We start from the raw sequence: 16,494 nt of genomic DNA, 5'->3' as shown, positions 1-16,494 counted from the left end.
CAGTTTCTTTATCGGTAAGATCAAGTTAATAATGACTGTCCTGCACACCTGAGAGGGGCATTAGGGGAAGCAAATGAGGTATTAAAGGTCAGAATGCTTTGTAAGCAGTGAAACATAGTCTGTAAGTAGAAGGTGTCTTCATTATTGAGACGTGGTTTTTATTTGCCTTACATTCTTGCAGACCCTCGCATGTTCCCAGACTTGATGTGTTCCCCTGGGGACACTCACACTCCCCGACTGTAGGGTTTGGGTCCCTGGGGGTTTCCATTTAGTAATTCCGCACATAACCGACAGGGATAAAAAAAGCAAGCATACATGTATTTTTCTAGTGTTTTAATTTTATTTTTTTTCCTTTAGTGTATCAGAAACTTTCTGTGTTAAAACAATAGGCCCTGTATGTGAGTTTTCTTTTATTTAAAAAATAAAAAAAGGAGGGCTAACCTAGAGCTTCCTGGAAACAAAAGCCGGGTTGTCCATGATTAAGCAGAGGAGCCTCCATGAGATTTGGCAGGAAGAATAACGGGTTGGGTTGTTACTTATCAAAGGAATATTTGCTGTTGGCCTTAGTATAATAATGTTAATGAGATTATTAGGTGGGGGAGATTTTCAATAAATAATTGATAAGGATTAGAAAGTGCCTTTTCTGCAAATAAACTTCAGAATAATTAATATTCATGGACTCTGTTTGTCAACAGAAAAATGTAAATGAAGAGCCAGCCCGGTCAGCAGACACTCGTCCTGAAGGACATCTGTAAGATAAGGGTTAAGGGGGGTGGGTGGGAAGCCGCCGGCAGAGCCGTGGCCCAGACCCCAGGCCTGTGTGTGTCACCGCAACTTTCCCCATCCCAGCAGATGCCTTTTCCAGGCTGTGTCTCCCTCTGAAAGAAACCCTGAAATGCAGGTTTCTAATAGATTGTTGGTTGTTAGGTATGAAGGACAGAAGGACGTAAGAGAGAAGGCAACTTGCTAATGCAAAAGCAGTGTACTGAAAGTCACTTTTATTTCTTATTTATAATCTACATGCACACTCTGGATAATAGATGATGCTGTTCATTCACTCCTTCAACTTCAAAGCAGAGAGAAAAGCATGGATGACAGAGCCGGGAGCGGGGGTACAAAGGTACTCACAACAAGAGGAAAAATGCCTGTTTACAGGATCGCATTTGTTAGCACACTCTGTTCAGATATTGTTCCCCCAGGAATAGCGAGAATATGTGCGGCACGAACAATGATTTAACATCTGAAAATGGTACTTAAAGAGTTTCTGTCTGGTAGTAATGTGATGAAGGCTTCGGAAGGGAACCTGGGGACTTCATTTCTTCTATTTATCTATATGTCTCTCTGGTTTTAGTCAGAGGTAATTGCATATTTAACCCCTCAAATAGCTTTAACCCTCGAGGTGCCAAGATTTTCCCCTGTTCGAAATGTGCTTTTATCCCAGCAGAGGCAGACTTGGCATTCCCTTGAAAAGAATTATTTAAATTTTGAAAGTGTGTGTGTGTGTGTGTGTGTGTGTGTGTGTGTATGAAAAGAAATTATAGCCACGTTGAGGGATTAGATGTAGGGAAAGAAGCCTGCCCTACCTCTCTTGTGTGGAAGAGAAGCAGTTAAAATACAAATATCAAGAAGAATGAAAACTTAAAAGGAATAAAAGAGAAGAAGGAACGACAGAACCGTGTTTTTATTTGGGTTCCATTGTGGCTTGAGCTTAGGGAGAAAAGAGAAGGCACTCGCGGCCCACGAGAAGTTGTAGATGGACCCTAAATCAAGAGTATAAATTTGTCGCTTGCCTCGGCAATATGGTTTTCTCAATTAGTGGTCGTTCTGGGAGGCCCGCTTAACAGCTTATGTGAAACAAATATTAACACAAATTGTATAATGACATCAAAATCCCAAATTCCTCAAAGATGCAAAAACGGTTTTCAGCTAAGCACACGCCAGCAATAAAACATCCTATAGTCAAAGGAAGCACACTCTAAGGCAACCACGAGACTGGATCCGAGCGACTTTCACAGTTTATTTTCATGGTATTTAAATTATGATACCAGTGGGTATTTTTAATTAGTGTGCACTTGTCTACATAAGCCATGTTGGCAAATTTGACTCATTCATACAGTAGTTGCTGTAAAAGAGGCCAGCACAGCCTGCAGGAATTAAAATTAAAAGTTTCTGCAAGCTGTTGTCGACATGACCATATCTCATTAACTTTAAAAATGGAGATTATTTGCCTGAAAGCTTGATTTGACTAGCAGTAATCAAATATTAGGCTCAACGAAGGGAAAGGTGGTGGGGGGAGAGCGTCATTGTTGTGATATATATTGCTAAGTATTTTGCAGTTCCCTTTAAATAGCGTTATAAGATTTCTGTTTTGACAAAAGGGATAGGGAAGAGAAACACAGACATATGGCCTCAAAAGTATTATTAGGATAGTTTTATTTTAGATTAAGACTCATTATTTACTAAGTTCGCTGAAGACAAATACGATTGTGCTGATTACCAATTCTTCCCTCATTAAGGAGGCAGCTTAATTATCTGGAGTGGCTTCCCCTGCCTGATCAAAGTTTTAAACATTGGAAACGGGGCCTATCTCATGATTATCTTTCCTTTTTTCAACTGGTAAATTGGCATGAACCCTAAATTTGTACGTTGGATTCATCCCATTGTTTTAACTAAATATGATGAAGAAGGTTGCAAAATTGTGCATAAAATGAAGGAAAATGGAAGAGCCCTCATCTTATCTCATCTACTTTTCTAAATAGCTTGTTATTTGAATTAGGTATCTAAGCAAAAAATCTCTTTCTGCCAGTAATTAAGGAGTCCGATGTGGAAAAACCTGAAGTTATTGAAATATGGTAGACCCGGTCTCATTTTAGATCTTGTTTTATATTTTCACACGCACAAAGGAACATTTGTAATGCATAGGTGCAAACTGTAAAATGAAGATGCATTTTGGGGGGGGGGGGGGGGAGGAAGGGAAGAAAAAAAGGTGCAGTTAAACAAAAGACCGAAGATAAAGTCTTACGCCTTTTTATGTCTTTGAACTGAGAACATGTTCTGCATTTTACTCAAGGAACATGAGGCTAGAATGTAAGTAACTGGTTTTTGCATTAGGCTCTCCCTGGAGGTAGCAGAAAAATATCATGTCCCTGCATGAAATGCGAATGTGAAATCTACCAGAAAGAAATATTTATGACCATTTTATGCTTGATTAGGCTTGGATGACATCTGTTAGAAGACAGGGACTGGACAAAGAGAGAGACGCTCGGGGGCAAATGTTAACGGAGTTGTTTAGACGACGCTAGGGCAGAGGCGTCCATTTACTGCCAGGCAAAACACAGGAATTGTGTTAGCAAGAGGGCAGCTGACAAGAATCCCCCGTGATAGAGACACTGTAAACGGACTCGATGGGCTCGTCAAATACAGCTGTTGGTAGCCACTGCTGTGCCTCAGTTTCTGAGCAGGTATCTAGGAGCAGCCCTGATCTGGTGACTCCCAGGGAGCCAGACGCCTTAATAAAGTTACACACATGTGACTCAGCTATAAATGATCATCTTCAGTTTTTCAAGTGAGTTTTACATCCTCCTGCCCAGCGGACTTAGCCGGACCAGGAGACACTTCTGTATTTCTCAGTGAAAGGGGAACCCATTAAATGACACACTTTGCCACCGTACATTTCTGCAACCTACGTTTGTTTGTTTTTTTTTTTTCCCTTAACCTAAGTCTCCCCCTGTTTAAAAAAAAAAAAAATAACCCCCTCCGTTCTATAGAAGCACTTCATCACTTGAAACAGTGCAAATGTTTGCCTGAACAAGAAAAAAAAAAAGTCTCCCAACACTGGCAAACATTTTATCAATTGTTAAACATTTCAGTGTTAAAGTAAGTGCTGTTTGTCTGAAGAAATGGCTCTACCAAGAGTGGAGGTATGAGCAGTTATTACATTCTGGTTCTTTTCCCAGCTTCTTTTCCTGTAAATTTTCTCTGTCTGGAATGCTGATGGGAAATGTTATTTTGTTTTTGTTTGCAGCAGTTCTGTTGTTTTGATTTTGTCTGAGTGGTATGGAAAACAGTACGTCACTTAGAGTGGGTGTTTTGTCTACCGGCCATTTGGCCATTGCACATATATTTCTCATACTTATTACATGATGACAAGGGAACAGCAAAGGCACAATTTTCCAGTTGAATTTTTCTTTCCAGTTTAATAATAGCGAAAAAAAGAAAACAAAGTTAATAGATTTAGCAGTGTGATGGTACTCGCGATGTGATAGCTGACTTGAGGTGGTTTTGTGTTTTTTCATTGTTTTGTTTTTTTTTTTTTTTTTTGTTTCGTGCCTGTGGTTCAGGAGCTATTTAGGGGAAGGTCAGATTAATGCATATATCAGTTTCTATAATAAACTGCATGTGGATAGCATTTCACATTCTGCAGAGTTGTGAAACGTTGTAATTTAAGTAGGAAAATTCATAAAAGGATAATCAACAATTTTAACATCATTCCTGTGATTAGCCTGGGTACTCTTGCCCTGGTTTTAGGCCACATGTAACATAACCTCTACCAATAAATGCATTTCAATTAAAATGAATTGAAATGAAATTTGGACGAAAACCCAAAATACAAATCTCAAAGAATAACTTAAGGCTGTTTACTGGCTCAGTTTGGACATGCTTTATCTGAAATCATTCTCCACATTTGCAATGTTAAGGAACATATTGCAAAGAGTGTAGAAGTTAGCTCTACAAGTAAGTAATTTTTGGTGTAGTACAAAAATATAAAATGGAAACGATGATTAATTTTTCAATTTCTCTCTGCAGATATCTAATCATTGTACCCATGGACCGCCAAAGGCTCCCATTAAAGATTTAAAATGCAAGAGGAAGGTAGAATCCAAAAGATGGGATTTGGGATTAAATAATGTAAAATAACTGCAGGGCAGTAGCAAAGTAAAAGCTATTGGCACAATAAGATTCTTTCGGACTTTTTTCAACAATCCACTTAAAATATCGACACCTCCTTACACACAATGCCCTAGATGTGGTGTTCATAAAATTATTTATAACCCCGACTAAATGATGAAACCATGTTTTTGTTTTAGGTTACACCAGTTAATAACAACAGCACCCATCGGAAGAGCTCTGTGAAAATGCACGCGGATGTCCTCCGTGCTTTAAATATTATCCTCTTTATTAAAGGATTTTGCCTGCAGTTACACTAAATATATGTTGCTTCTTCCCTGAGGATTTTCGTTTTAGATGGGGAAATGCAGTGTTTGGGGGTCACCAGAGTATGTACAGCATGATTTTCTTCAAATCAAGGGAACTTTTATAATCCTGGAAGAAGGGGACATCGCCGCCTCGGTATATAAAAGCTGTCAGTAAGGTCCAGCCGGGCCTCTCGGAGCTCGCTGTACTGTCTTTATCACTTTGCTCAGTTCCACATAATAACATCTTCATCTGAGATTGCTGTGGCACAGGGGAACTGCATTTGTTGATCAAATTTGGCTGGATAACACTGTGATCTCGTATCCTGAAGTGCGGAGATGTGCCTGGAATATGTAAGTGCAAAGCTAGCCCCTTGATTGATTGATTCTGCCTGTCACAGAACAAGATAACCGGATCAGTAAATACTCTGTGCACTTCAGCATCATCTCCACAATCAAAAGTGAGGGCATCATGGGGCTGGAAAACACTGGGTCATGATGGGAATGCACACATTTCAGAATGATCATTGGGAATATATATATATATATATGTGTACATACATGCGCATACACATACATTCGCACGCAAACACACAAAAAATTCTTTGTGTGTGGTTTCTTAGAAGGGAACAGTGTAAAAAAAAAAAAAGAGTATTTTCTGTATGTTTAGAACGCTTCCTGGTTATAAAAGTCGAGTTTATTTTGCAGCTGTCATCTTAGAGGTGTACAACATTTATCATAAAAAGTTGTTATTCGAGTTTTGTTTACAGAAGAGATTTAGAATGCAGATTAGGGAAACGGAGCTGGATAAGAGGTCAGTAGTGGTCTCAAGCATAAAGGGAGCTTGCACCCAAGATTTGCTCCTCTTAAAATAAACTTTTTGTTTAAACAGATGGGCTGAACACATGTAAACAAGTTGTTTAAACTTTTACTAAATTCCCAGGGAGTGCCTTTCAAAATTAGCATGCGTTGCCAAATTTCTTTAATTGCACAGAGTTCAAGAAGAGTTTAAAGAACGCAACTGTGCAAGTCTTTGGGAGATGGGATGATCACAGGTCACCAGGTGGCACGCATTATTCCATTATTCGTGGTGCCTTGATGTCCCTCACCCCCTCACACCCCCGCCCCCCGCCGGAATGGCACTTGTGCCCCACTCGCTTGTGCTGCCTCTCCTCTGTTTGTCCTCTCCTTTAAAACTCTAAGTTTCTTGAAGGCAAGGGTAACCTTGGATTGCTGGGTGTGTGCCCTAGGGTTCCCGGAAGCCCGCCCTCTGCAGACTCTGTGCCACGTGGCAAGTGAGAGAAGGAGGAACCGAGCATTGGGCTCTCTTTTCTAAATGTTTTTCACATTCATGCTTCTGAGATTGCACTGGTCTCCGCCCATGGGGAGTGCTCTAACCCCAAGTCCTTCTTTTGGGGAACTTCAGTGTTGAAGTCCAGCAACCTAACCAGTCTTTTGTCCTGTGTTTTCCTGCTGTTAAGTGGGAGATTGCCATCAGTGGCTCAAACAGACTGTTTCTGTGACCACCAGCCACACACAGTTGCTTAAAGATAATGCTGCTTCTCATTTTGTATGTAGAGAATGCAAATCGTCATGAGGAAGTGCCCCAGGCCAGTGACTGAGAAACTTCGGTGTTGCCCACCTCACGAGTGAATTTTTGCAGAGCCCTCCGAGCGGTTTAGGACTTTCTGGGTGGCCTGCTGGTCGTCTCAGGTGCCTCTGAGGTGGGTGACATGTCGATTCACCAGCCAAGGGGTTTTTGGTTTTTGTTTTTTTTCTGTTTAGCTTGGCTGGAATCAGTACGTACCCTCTTTTGTACCACTTTCGACATGTCTGCTTAGTCCTTTGTGACTTAGTTATTTTTTTATTTGAAATGATTAAAAAGGCCTTTTGGCAGAACGGGCCCCCTTTCTTAATTTTTTGAATATTAAAGAAAGCATTAATTGAGTTTAATGTTCTCAAAACAAAAAAATTTGTGAGGTGCTGATGATTTTAGAGCAGTCATCTGGGAGAGGTTTTGATTTTTTTTTTTTTTTTTTACCAAAAAAAAAAAAAAAATGTGGTGCTCCCTTTCAATTTGGTGAAAGCTATTCCTAGTAACGTTTTATAAAATCATTTTCTTTTCAGGGTGTGTTTTATTTCCTTTCCATCTCTTTCAGGAAAGAGAAAGTGTTTTATTGGATATTTTTGTTTCAGTCCTTGTTTCCATTATTTTTGCCAAAATTCATGGGAGTTCACTTTCCGTTTAAATGCCTGAAATATTCCTTGAAGAATCTGCATTTTGGGACAACTAGGAAAAAGGCTATGTAAATTGGTTTAAGGAAGAAAAACAGTTGTTACCGGAGTCCTCTCAGCCACTTGCTTTTTCCCTTACTTTATAATTTTGGAGGCAAATAATTTCAAGTGTAATGGGCCGGGGTGGGTGGGGGCATGAATCTAAAGTTCAAAGGAAGTTTGGTGTTTGTTGTAAGATAAAGCGTATCTTAGTTTTCAAGCGAAGGGAGAAAGTAAGCTTTACTCAAAGAAAGAAACGGGCAGTCGATTTGTTAAGCAGGAAACACAGAACAGGTCCATAAAAAAGTGTGCGCTGTCTTGTGAAGTAGATTTGGCCAGAAGATTTTGATGAAAGCAATTCCCCAGTTTGCGACTAGACTCTCTGTACAAATTGTGTTCGTCTTTGGAGACGAGGATCAGGCAGTTTCTCTTCTAATGACCGTCACTGTGTCTAGCAAAGTGCGTTTTGTTGGGCTTTGGAATCAGCTCTCCTTTTACTGTTGAAATTCGGCCTTGTCAGCTGGGGATACATCCATGCACGCTTCTAGTCCAGGCCTATATGTGTCTTTGTTTTGGGGTTGGGCTGATGGGATGGAATTTAGCGTTCTTCTGGGCAGGATTTTACAGACTCATGTTTGGCCGGGCAGACGTTAGGCCCTCGATCCGCCCCCCAGTCGCCATGGCGAAGGAGAGAGAACTCTTCCTCACTCCTCTCCCTGGGTTGCTTTCTAACATCTCTGTTGTCCTGGGAGAAAATTTGCAAAACTGATTAAAAACGGGCAAGTGCATGGCTTCTATGAAAATCGTGCAGCTTCACACCGTGGGACGTGTTTGCTTTGGCTGGCCTCTGTGGCAAGACTGACATATTTATGTGGAAAGCTCCTATTTAGTATTTAACTTGGAATTTTACACATCTGAATGATAAAACTGAACAGACGCGAGATTTTGCTGGTGTCGTCGTTTGCCCTGCTTCTTCTGAAACGTGAAGAAACCTAGAGTAGACGCGTTTCAACATGGTCACCCCCTTGCTCGGCCACCAGAATTCGTAAATAGTCAGATTCCTCGATAATGCTGCGGAGATTGGGCACGAAGCAGCCGCCGCGTTTGCTATGCAGGAGAGTTAATAAAAATTTTCATTGCTGGAGGAAAGCTTATATACAGTAGTCTGTTTGTCCTGTGTTTCCACCACCTGAGTCACAGCCAAAAAAGCAATTGTCTACTACATATTTCAAACAGATGCTGAGGGGTAGAAGGGGTGACTAGAATTCGCAGCAATAAAAGCCCGCTCTCCAAGTTCCCTTGAAGGAAGTGAACTCATAAAATTTTTGCTGCCGACCTATTTGTCCAGTTCTTTGAAGTATTTAACATTAATTTAGCCTGCAAATCATTGGCACCTCAGTTTTTCATTGAAGTATCCAGGATCTGTTAAAGACAGACCGTGGGTGTGCCTGGGGAAAAAAAAAAAGATTCTGGAAGCAGTCTACTAATTTCACTGTTATTCGTGTACGTTGTTTTTATCGAAGCCAATATTCTACGCATTCAAAGTTCTCTAACTCAGAAACTGTTTCTTTTAAGTTTATATTTGCTTGTGTGGATGAGTACAGAGAACACAGTTAGGTGGACGACCCGCTTTTTTTCTTTGGACTTCTTTCTGTTGGCGTTGATACATTTTGTAATGTGCTGGTGGTGCTTAGGGGGGTAATGACAGTAGGTACGAGAGTGATAAATGCCACCAGAAGATCTTATGAAAGGTGAAAAATAAAAATGGAGGGATGCACTCTTATACTGAAGTGTCCTCTCGCTAGAATATTAGTAGACAAGGTCTCCTACCTCATTCATCCAGGTGCTCTAATTAATTACCGGGCGTAAGGGAGACACTCTGTTCTTCTGGAAGCTTTTTCGTTTCTTTTCTTTAAAAACATTTTTTAATGTTTATTTTTGAGAGAGCGAGAGAGAGAGCGGGGAAGGGGCAGAGAGAGAGGGAGACTCAGAATCTGAGGCAGGCTGCAGGCTTTGAGCTCTCAGCCCACAGCCTGACCCGGGGTTCGCACTCGAAACCTGCGAGATCATGACCTGAGCCAAAGTCGGACATCTAACCAACTGAGTCACCCAGGCACCCCTTGGTTCTTTTCCATCTATTGACAAGTAGCAGTGGGTGGCTTAGGAACTGTATGCTCTCATCCTACCCCACTGCCTTCCCTGTTCCTTATAGCTTCACAACTTTAAAATGACCTTTTAAAAGAGCTCAGAAGGGACCTCAAAGAGGAAAGGAATTACGAAACTTAATGAATCAGGTAAAACTTGGAGGTACCAAACGTGTATGGGCCTTCAATTTCTATCTGACAGTTGGAGAGCTTACGGAAGACTCTTCTATGTAAAGAAGCTCCTGCATGCACGCATCACCCTCTCATCTCCGCCATTTTGATTTGCTAGAACATGTGTTATGAGCTGAAATGATCCTAGATGGATCTGCTGGTAATTTGACTTTGGCCGCTGAATGTACATTTCCACAAGATGGGGACTCTGTCACGTGCTCGGCTTTATCTCTGGCACTTGGCATGCAACAGGAACTCAGTAAGTACCTTGCTAGAGTGGGCACTCATTCCAAAAATCTCCACCGTCTTAATATTAGATGTCTTAAAGGTTCTGGCTCTTCCTTCACTTAGACTAGACCTTCTGAAAGGATCATATTGATAACGTCTGTTTTGAAAGAGATATAAAGACAAAGACTGTGGGAAGCAATGGTTAATTAGAATTCCAAGCTAGTATTTAGTTACATTTGTCCTACTATTTTGGCCAGGTTTCAGTTAGCTAAGTATCTCTTATACCCTGTAATTTAGTATACAGTTTCAGCTTTCCAAATAATGGCTTGCTAATGGTAAATGTTGTTTAACTTTCTAAATCAAGGGAGCTACCTGTTCAGCAGAATTTAAAAAATTGTAAGTGATGATTGAAACCAGGTTAAAAAGCACTTAAGGTACATTTGACTGTATGTTTGGCGTCTGTTTGGATGGGCCCTTGGCTATCATTACTCTTTTTGAATGTGAACATAAACTGCAGGTAGGGATTTTTCTAAATTGGTCCAGAAGTAAGACTTACCTTTACTTAGCAAGCTTTTCCAATCTGGGTAAATAATGCACCATTTTTATAGTTACTCTGATCAGAAATGTTTCTCTCCTTCTCCCCAGTACCTTCAGTGATAGGTGCTCCTAATTGTAGATGGTTCTCTCTTATTTATTTCACTTATCCAAACTTGTTTTTTTCTTCCTAAGACACGGTTCTGATCCCTCTGTTCTCTTGTTTTCTATTTCCCACTAAGTTCATTAGTATTCCTTAGCTTGGTATGGGGGCAATGTGATGGATTAAGAGTGACCACAGGGGCGCCTGAGTGGCTCAGTCGGTTAAGTGTCCCTCTCTTGATTTCTGCTCAGGTCATGATCTCCCAGTTCATGGGTGGAGCCTGCTGGGGATTCTCTCCCCCTCTCCCTCTCCCTCTCCCTCTCCCTCTCCCTCTCCCTCTCCCTCTCCCTCTCCCTCTCCCTTTCCCTCCCCAGTTTGTGCTCTCTCTCTCTCTCTCTCTCTCTCTCTCTCTCTCGCTGTTAAAAAAAAAAAAAAAAAGAAAAAGAAAAGAATGACCACACCTTCTTTGCCACTCTTTACCTACAGCTGGAGTCCGTGTCCCCGCCCACATTTACTTTGGGCAGTCCCTTCAGTCGCTTTAGGTCATAGAACACAGTAGAAGGTACACTGGCAAGTTCCAGGCTTGGCAGCTTGCTCCTTAGTTCTCTTGGCACACACTTGCCACGCAGGGAAGTTTAGCCTAGACTTCTGGGAAGCGAGAGACCATGTTTGGGATGGCAGAGGACACACACAGGGAATGGAACAGAGCTGCCCACCTCTTGGAGGGCCACAGGAGTTTCCAGCTGAGTGTAACTGCATAACTGACCCCTAGCTAAAGAAGAACCATTCAGCTGAGCCCAGCCAATTCCCCAGAATTTTAGAAAAACAAAGCTGTTATCAGAAACCTCCTGTAGCACGGTTTGTTACTTACAAAGCAATGGAGAGAGAATTGAAACAGGAACCTTGAAAATCAATCCTTCATTTCCTCTTCCATTCTTACTGTACATTTTCTTAGACGTTTCTAAAATGTCTGCCACATTTGACTCTTTAGTCTACACAATGATCTGTTTTCCTTTGTTTATGCTACATCTCCCCCCCCCCCCCATCTTTGCATCCTATACTTTTGTTCCTGTTAAATTCCTTAAGGTTAGTTCCCTCCCTCTCTAGTTTTTCCCAGGGCCCTCATGACTCATCACATGTAACCCCTCTTAGACCTCTCTAGTTCAAGGTGCGTTGGTGTGGGGGGTAAGGGAAGAGATGACCGTTCCCTGTTGGGGCAGGTACCCTCTGTGTGGGCCTTTGTTTCTACATCTGTAACATTATTTGGCTGACTTCTCAAGTGTCCTTCAGCCTCTAATATTGTAGCACAGAGGTGCTTAATAGAATATTCTGTGATGGTAAAAAGGTTCATTTACCTGTGCTGTCCTGTGCAGTAGCCACTGGTCAGTGAGGTGTCCAAGCACTTGACATGTGCTTAGTGCAGCTGAGGAACTGAATTTTTAATTTCATGGAACCTCAATTAAAGTGAAATGGCCACACGTGGCTGGTGGCTACCATTTGGAGCAGCGGGGTTCTAGAATTTTGTAGACTTGAAATGGAAGTATCCGTTTTCACGTAATGCCAACAGAGTAAAAACGCTTGACTTTCGATCAGAACTCACTCATCAGGATTACTTTTCAGAATTACAGATACACAGGACCCATTGGCCAGATTACTCCCGAGCTTCTGACCTCCTCCTTCCTAAACTGTACTTGGCTTTTAGAATCTTCACCTGTGCCTTGTGCCAGCATGGGGCCCCCTTTTTCTCTAGGAGCGTAAATCATCTCCTTCTTTTGATCGCAACCCAACCAGAGGCCAGCAGCCTGGTGTGGAGTTGCAATTTTTTTTACAAAACCCCGACAGGCCCAGCTTGGGAGGAAAAAAAAAAAAAAAAAAAAAAGTACACAGCAGTGTCGATTGAAAACCAGCCGCGTGGCAAGCGTAGTGCAGTGTAGTGGGAACAGAGCTGCCTTCGGCCCTTTGGATGATTGGGGACACAGCAGAGATATTGTGAAATTACCTTTTTTATTGGTTCTTGAGCCTTCTGCCATAAATGCCTCTTCTTGAAGGAAGTGAAGAGAATCCCGGAGTTCAGCTTGAACTTAGGACATGCGCTCCACACTTCTTCGTTCCGTGTGTTCATTTAGCAGAATTGGGACCTCAGGGCATCTTACGTTTGGCCTAATTTTTCTTCTAAGCGTAATTGTGCTCATCAGGGCTTCTGTTCCTCTTGCTTACATTTACTGCCATTCTTAAAAAAAAATCCGGTGAACGGTGGCATCCTTTTTAGTGCATTATAAAACATTGTCATTGGTAAACCCCTCCTTGGATGCGATCTTTCTGTATCTTGAATATTTTACTCCCTACTCCGCCCCCAACCCCGGGCAGGAAATGGAGTATTAGTAAAGCCTTATTGCCACACTTGGGAGCCACAAGTTGAAATATCGTAGGAAGGGGCGGCTGAAGGTCACTTGGTCTCACCTTCGTTGCGTTGTGTGTAACACCTGTGTTGTTTGTGTATAAAGCTCTCCAAGGCAAGGAATTCTACGGTGTCCCATACTGTAATCCTGTCCAGTCAAGAACTCACTCCTCTGGCTCCCCAAACTCCCTGGCCCACTCTGGCTGCAGGTGAAGACCATCTCCTCTGTCCTGTCTGCTGATAAAGATAACGTGCTGGCATCGTCTTTGTAGTGCCCTGTTGTATACTTGAAAACAGTTACTAAAATTCTCCCTATGGCTGCCTTTTCAGGCAAAACCATCCTGACCCTTGGAACCTTTCCTCAAAAGTTCCGTTTTCCCTCCTCTTAATCCTCCTTACCTCTCTCTCTCTGGATTCTTTCCACCCTTTTACAGTTTTCTGGAAAACATGGAATGAGGAAGGAGATCCTTCACCCGTGTCTCTTGAGTTTTTTGGTGGACAATTTTGAGGCTTCCAGTAGATTTGTACAAAATTTTTTTTAATTTTTTTAATGTTTACTTATTTTTAGAGAGAGAGAGAGAGAGAAAGAGAGACAGAGTGTGAGCAAGGGAGGGGCAGAGAGAGAGGGAAACACAGAATCCAAAGCAGGCTCCAGGCTCTGAGCTGTCAGCACAGAGCCCGACACGGGGCTCGAACTCACGGACTGCGAGATCTTGACCTGAGCCGAAGTCAGGCAGTTAACCAACTGAGCCACCCAGGTGCCCCTCCCCCCAAATTTTTAAGCAGTCTTCAACTGTTTATTTCCGCCTTGGAGCCAGCCTTTCCTTGCTCACCTTGTTAAGATGTGTGATAACCTTTTACATTGTTTTTGAAGCATAGTCTGTGGGCTGAAAGAGAAATCCAGGGGTCCAGATGACTTAACTTTCATTCCTGCATTTATCTGTATTTTGATTCGGGGACCCTTTTTATAATCGATCCTCTTATATGATTTGTTTTAAAGTTTTGCTGTCGTTGAGGTATAACTGACAGGTGACATTAGTTTCAGGTGTACAACGTGGTATGGTATTTGTATGTATCGCAAGGTGATCCCCACAGTAGGTCTAGTTCACGTCTATCACCATGCGTGGTTGCAATTTTATTTTCTTGTGTTGAGAACTCCTGTGATCTACGCCTAGCAACTTCTAACTACACAATACAGTATCGTTAACTATAGTCACCATACTGTCCATTACATCCACAGGACTTACTTATTTTACAACTGGAAATTTGTCCCTCTTGACCCCGTTCACCCATTTTGTTCACACCCAAACCCTGACCTCTGGCAACCACCAGTCTTCTATTTATGAGTTCACATTTTTGGTTGTTTGTTTTTTTTTTTTTTTTTTTGCCTTACAATGTTAAGATATTATTTTATGGGAGGTCTACATGAATAGCTGTGGCTCAGAGTATGTGGGGTGGGGGCAGTGAAAGGAGTTGTGACTGAGTTGACGGAGGCCTCAGGGGTCCTTCTCACCCCCACCTCAGTGTCTGCTGTCTGCACTGTTCGCCCACACCTTACCAAGAGTACCTCAGAGGGGAGTAATCCTGGATACCTCCTGACTGTACCTGAACTTGGCCTCCCCAGCCACTCTCTACAATATCACTCACTTTTATCTGTTCGCAGAGTCCAGGCTCTACACTCACCAGTTGTTTGTTTATGTGCTACCTGATTCTGTCCCTCCTCCCTTTTTTTGTCTTTCCCACTTTTGAATGGAGGCTCCATGTGGAGCCAACATTTGTCCAGAATGTTCCATAAGTCTTCTCAGCTCTGCCCCTTAACTGTTATATTCACATTCAGTGATTTCAACCTAACTTTTCCCTTTTTGGGGTATAGGTGAGTGGGTAGTATTTCTCTTTGTATTTAAGAGCCACCCATTTCAGGGATGAACCTTTTCATGCTGCTTTTTTTTTTAAATGTTTATTTATTTGCGAGAACAGAGTTTGAGCAGGGGAGGGGCAGAGAGAGAGAGGGCTACACACAGTCAGAAGCGGGCTCCAGACTCTGAGCTGTCAGCACGGAGCACAGGGCCAAACGCAGGGCTCAAACCCACGAACCATGAGATCGTGACGTGAGCCGAAGTCAGATGCTCAGTTGACTGAGCCACTCAGGCACCCCTTCACTGCCTTATTTTTAGTATTTTGGTATTATTTTGTTCCTGGGCCCAGAGGACTATTTTTTTTTTCTATTTCTTTTTCTTCCAAGTTCTTATTTAAATTCAGGCTAGTTGACATATAGTGTAGTGTTGGTTTCAGGAGCAGAATTTAGTGATTCATCACTTACATACAACACCCAGTGCTCATCCCAACAAGTGCCCTCCTTAATACCTATTCCCCATTTAGCCCATCCCCCCCCACCTCCCCTCTAGCAACCCTCAGTTCGTTTTCTGCGTTTAAGAGTCTCTTATGGTTGCCTTTCTCTGTTTATGTTATTTTGTTTTTCCTTCTCTTCCCTTATGTTCCTCTGTTTTGTTCCTTAAATGCCACATGTGAGTGAGATCATATGATACTTGTCTTTCTCTGACTGATTTCGCTAAGCATAATACACTCTAGTCCTATCCACGTCATTGTAGGCAAGATTTTATTCTTTTTCATCACTGAGTAGTATTCCAGTGTGTGTGTGTGTGTGTGTGTGTGTGTGTGTGTGTGTGTGTGTGTGTGTATGCCACATCTTCTTTATCCGTTCATCAGTCAACGGACTTTTGGGCTTTTTCCATAATTGGCTGTTGTCACTAGTGCTGCTGTAAACATTGGGGTGCATGTGCCCCTTCAAAACGGCATTTTTTGTATCCTTTGGACAAATCCCTAGTAGTTCGGTTGCTGGGTGGTAGAGTAGTCCCGTTTTTAACTTTTTGAGGAACCTCCATACTGTTCTCCAGAGTGGCTGCCCCAGTGTGCATTCCCACCCGCAGTGCAAAAGGGTTCCTCTTTTTCCGCATCCTCACCAACATCTGTTACTTCCTGAGTTGTTAATTTTAGCCGTTCTGACAGGTGTGAGGGGGTATCTCATGGTGGTTTTGATTTGTACTACCCCAATGATGAGTGACGTTGAACAGTTTTTCATGTGTCGATTCGCCATTTGTATGTCTTCTTTGGAGAAATGTCTGCTCGTATTTTCTGCCCGTTTCGTAACTGGGTTGTTTATTTTTGGGGTGTTGAGTTTGATAAGTTCTTCATAGATTTTGGATACTAGCCCTTTATCTGATGTGTCATTTGCACATATATTCTCCCATTCATTCCCTGGGTTGCGTTTTAGTTTTGTTGATGGTTTCCTTCGCTGTGCCAGAGGACTGTTTTTTAAAAAGCCCTCAGAATTTTGGGCATTTAGAATCTTCAAGTCCTTTCTGTGTTAGACTATCTCCTGTTTCCGTCCTCTCCCCAACCTTCTCAGCTCCGTGTTCCAGCACTCCAGAA

The 16,494-nt window shown here is 42.2% G+C and overlaps 1 protein-coding gene and 1 long non-coding RNA gene across 12 annotated transcripts in view; both read left to right on the top strand.

Annotated features, from left to right (window-relative positions):
* LOC122214569 overlaps positions 1–9,432 on the top strand; it is a 29,372-nt gene extending 19,940 nt beyond the window's left edge. For 3 of the 4 annotated variants that reach the window (XR_006199963.1, XR_006199962.1, XR_006199961.1), the window contains 3 exons: positions 696–751; positions 1,041–1,120; positions 4,807–9,432. This is a non-coding gene — a long non-coding RNA (uncharacterized LOC122214569). The remainder of the gene's footprint in view (positions 1–695; positions 752–1,040; positions 1,121–4,806) is intronic. The other variant, XR_006199964.1, reaches the window with a different exon arrangement.
* Positions 1–16,494, top strand: part of FOXP1 (forkhead box P1) — a 465,483-nt gene that overhangs the window by 252,368 nt on the left and 196,621 nt on the right. The window lies entirely within an intron of this gene.

The sequence above is a fragment of the Panthera leo genome, chromosome A2 (assembly GCF_018350215.1).
Source record: "Panthera leo isolate Ple1 chromosome A2, P.leo_Ple1_pat1.1, whole genome shotgun sequence".
In the NCBI taxonomy this organism is placed as follows: domain Eukaryota; kingdom Metazoa; phylum Chordata; class Mammalia; order Carnivora; family Felidae; genus Panthera; species Panthera leo.
This window is presented reverse-complemented; position numbering and strand designations above follow the sequence as displayed.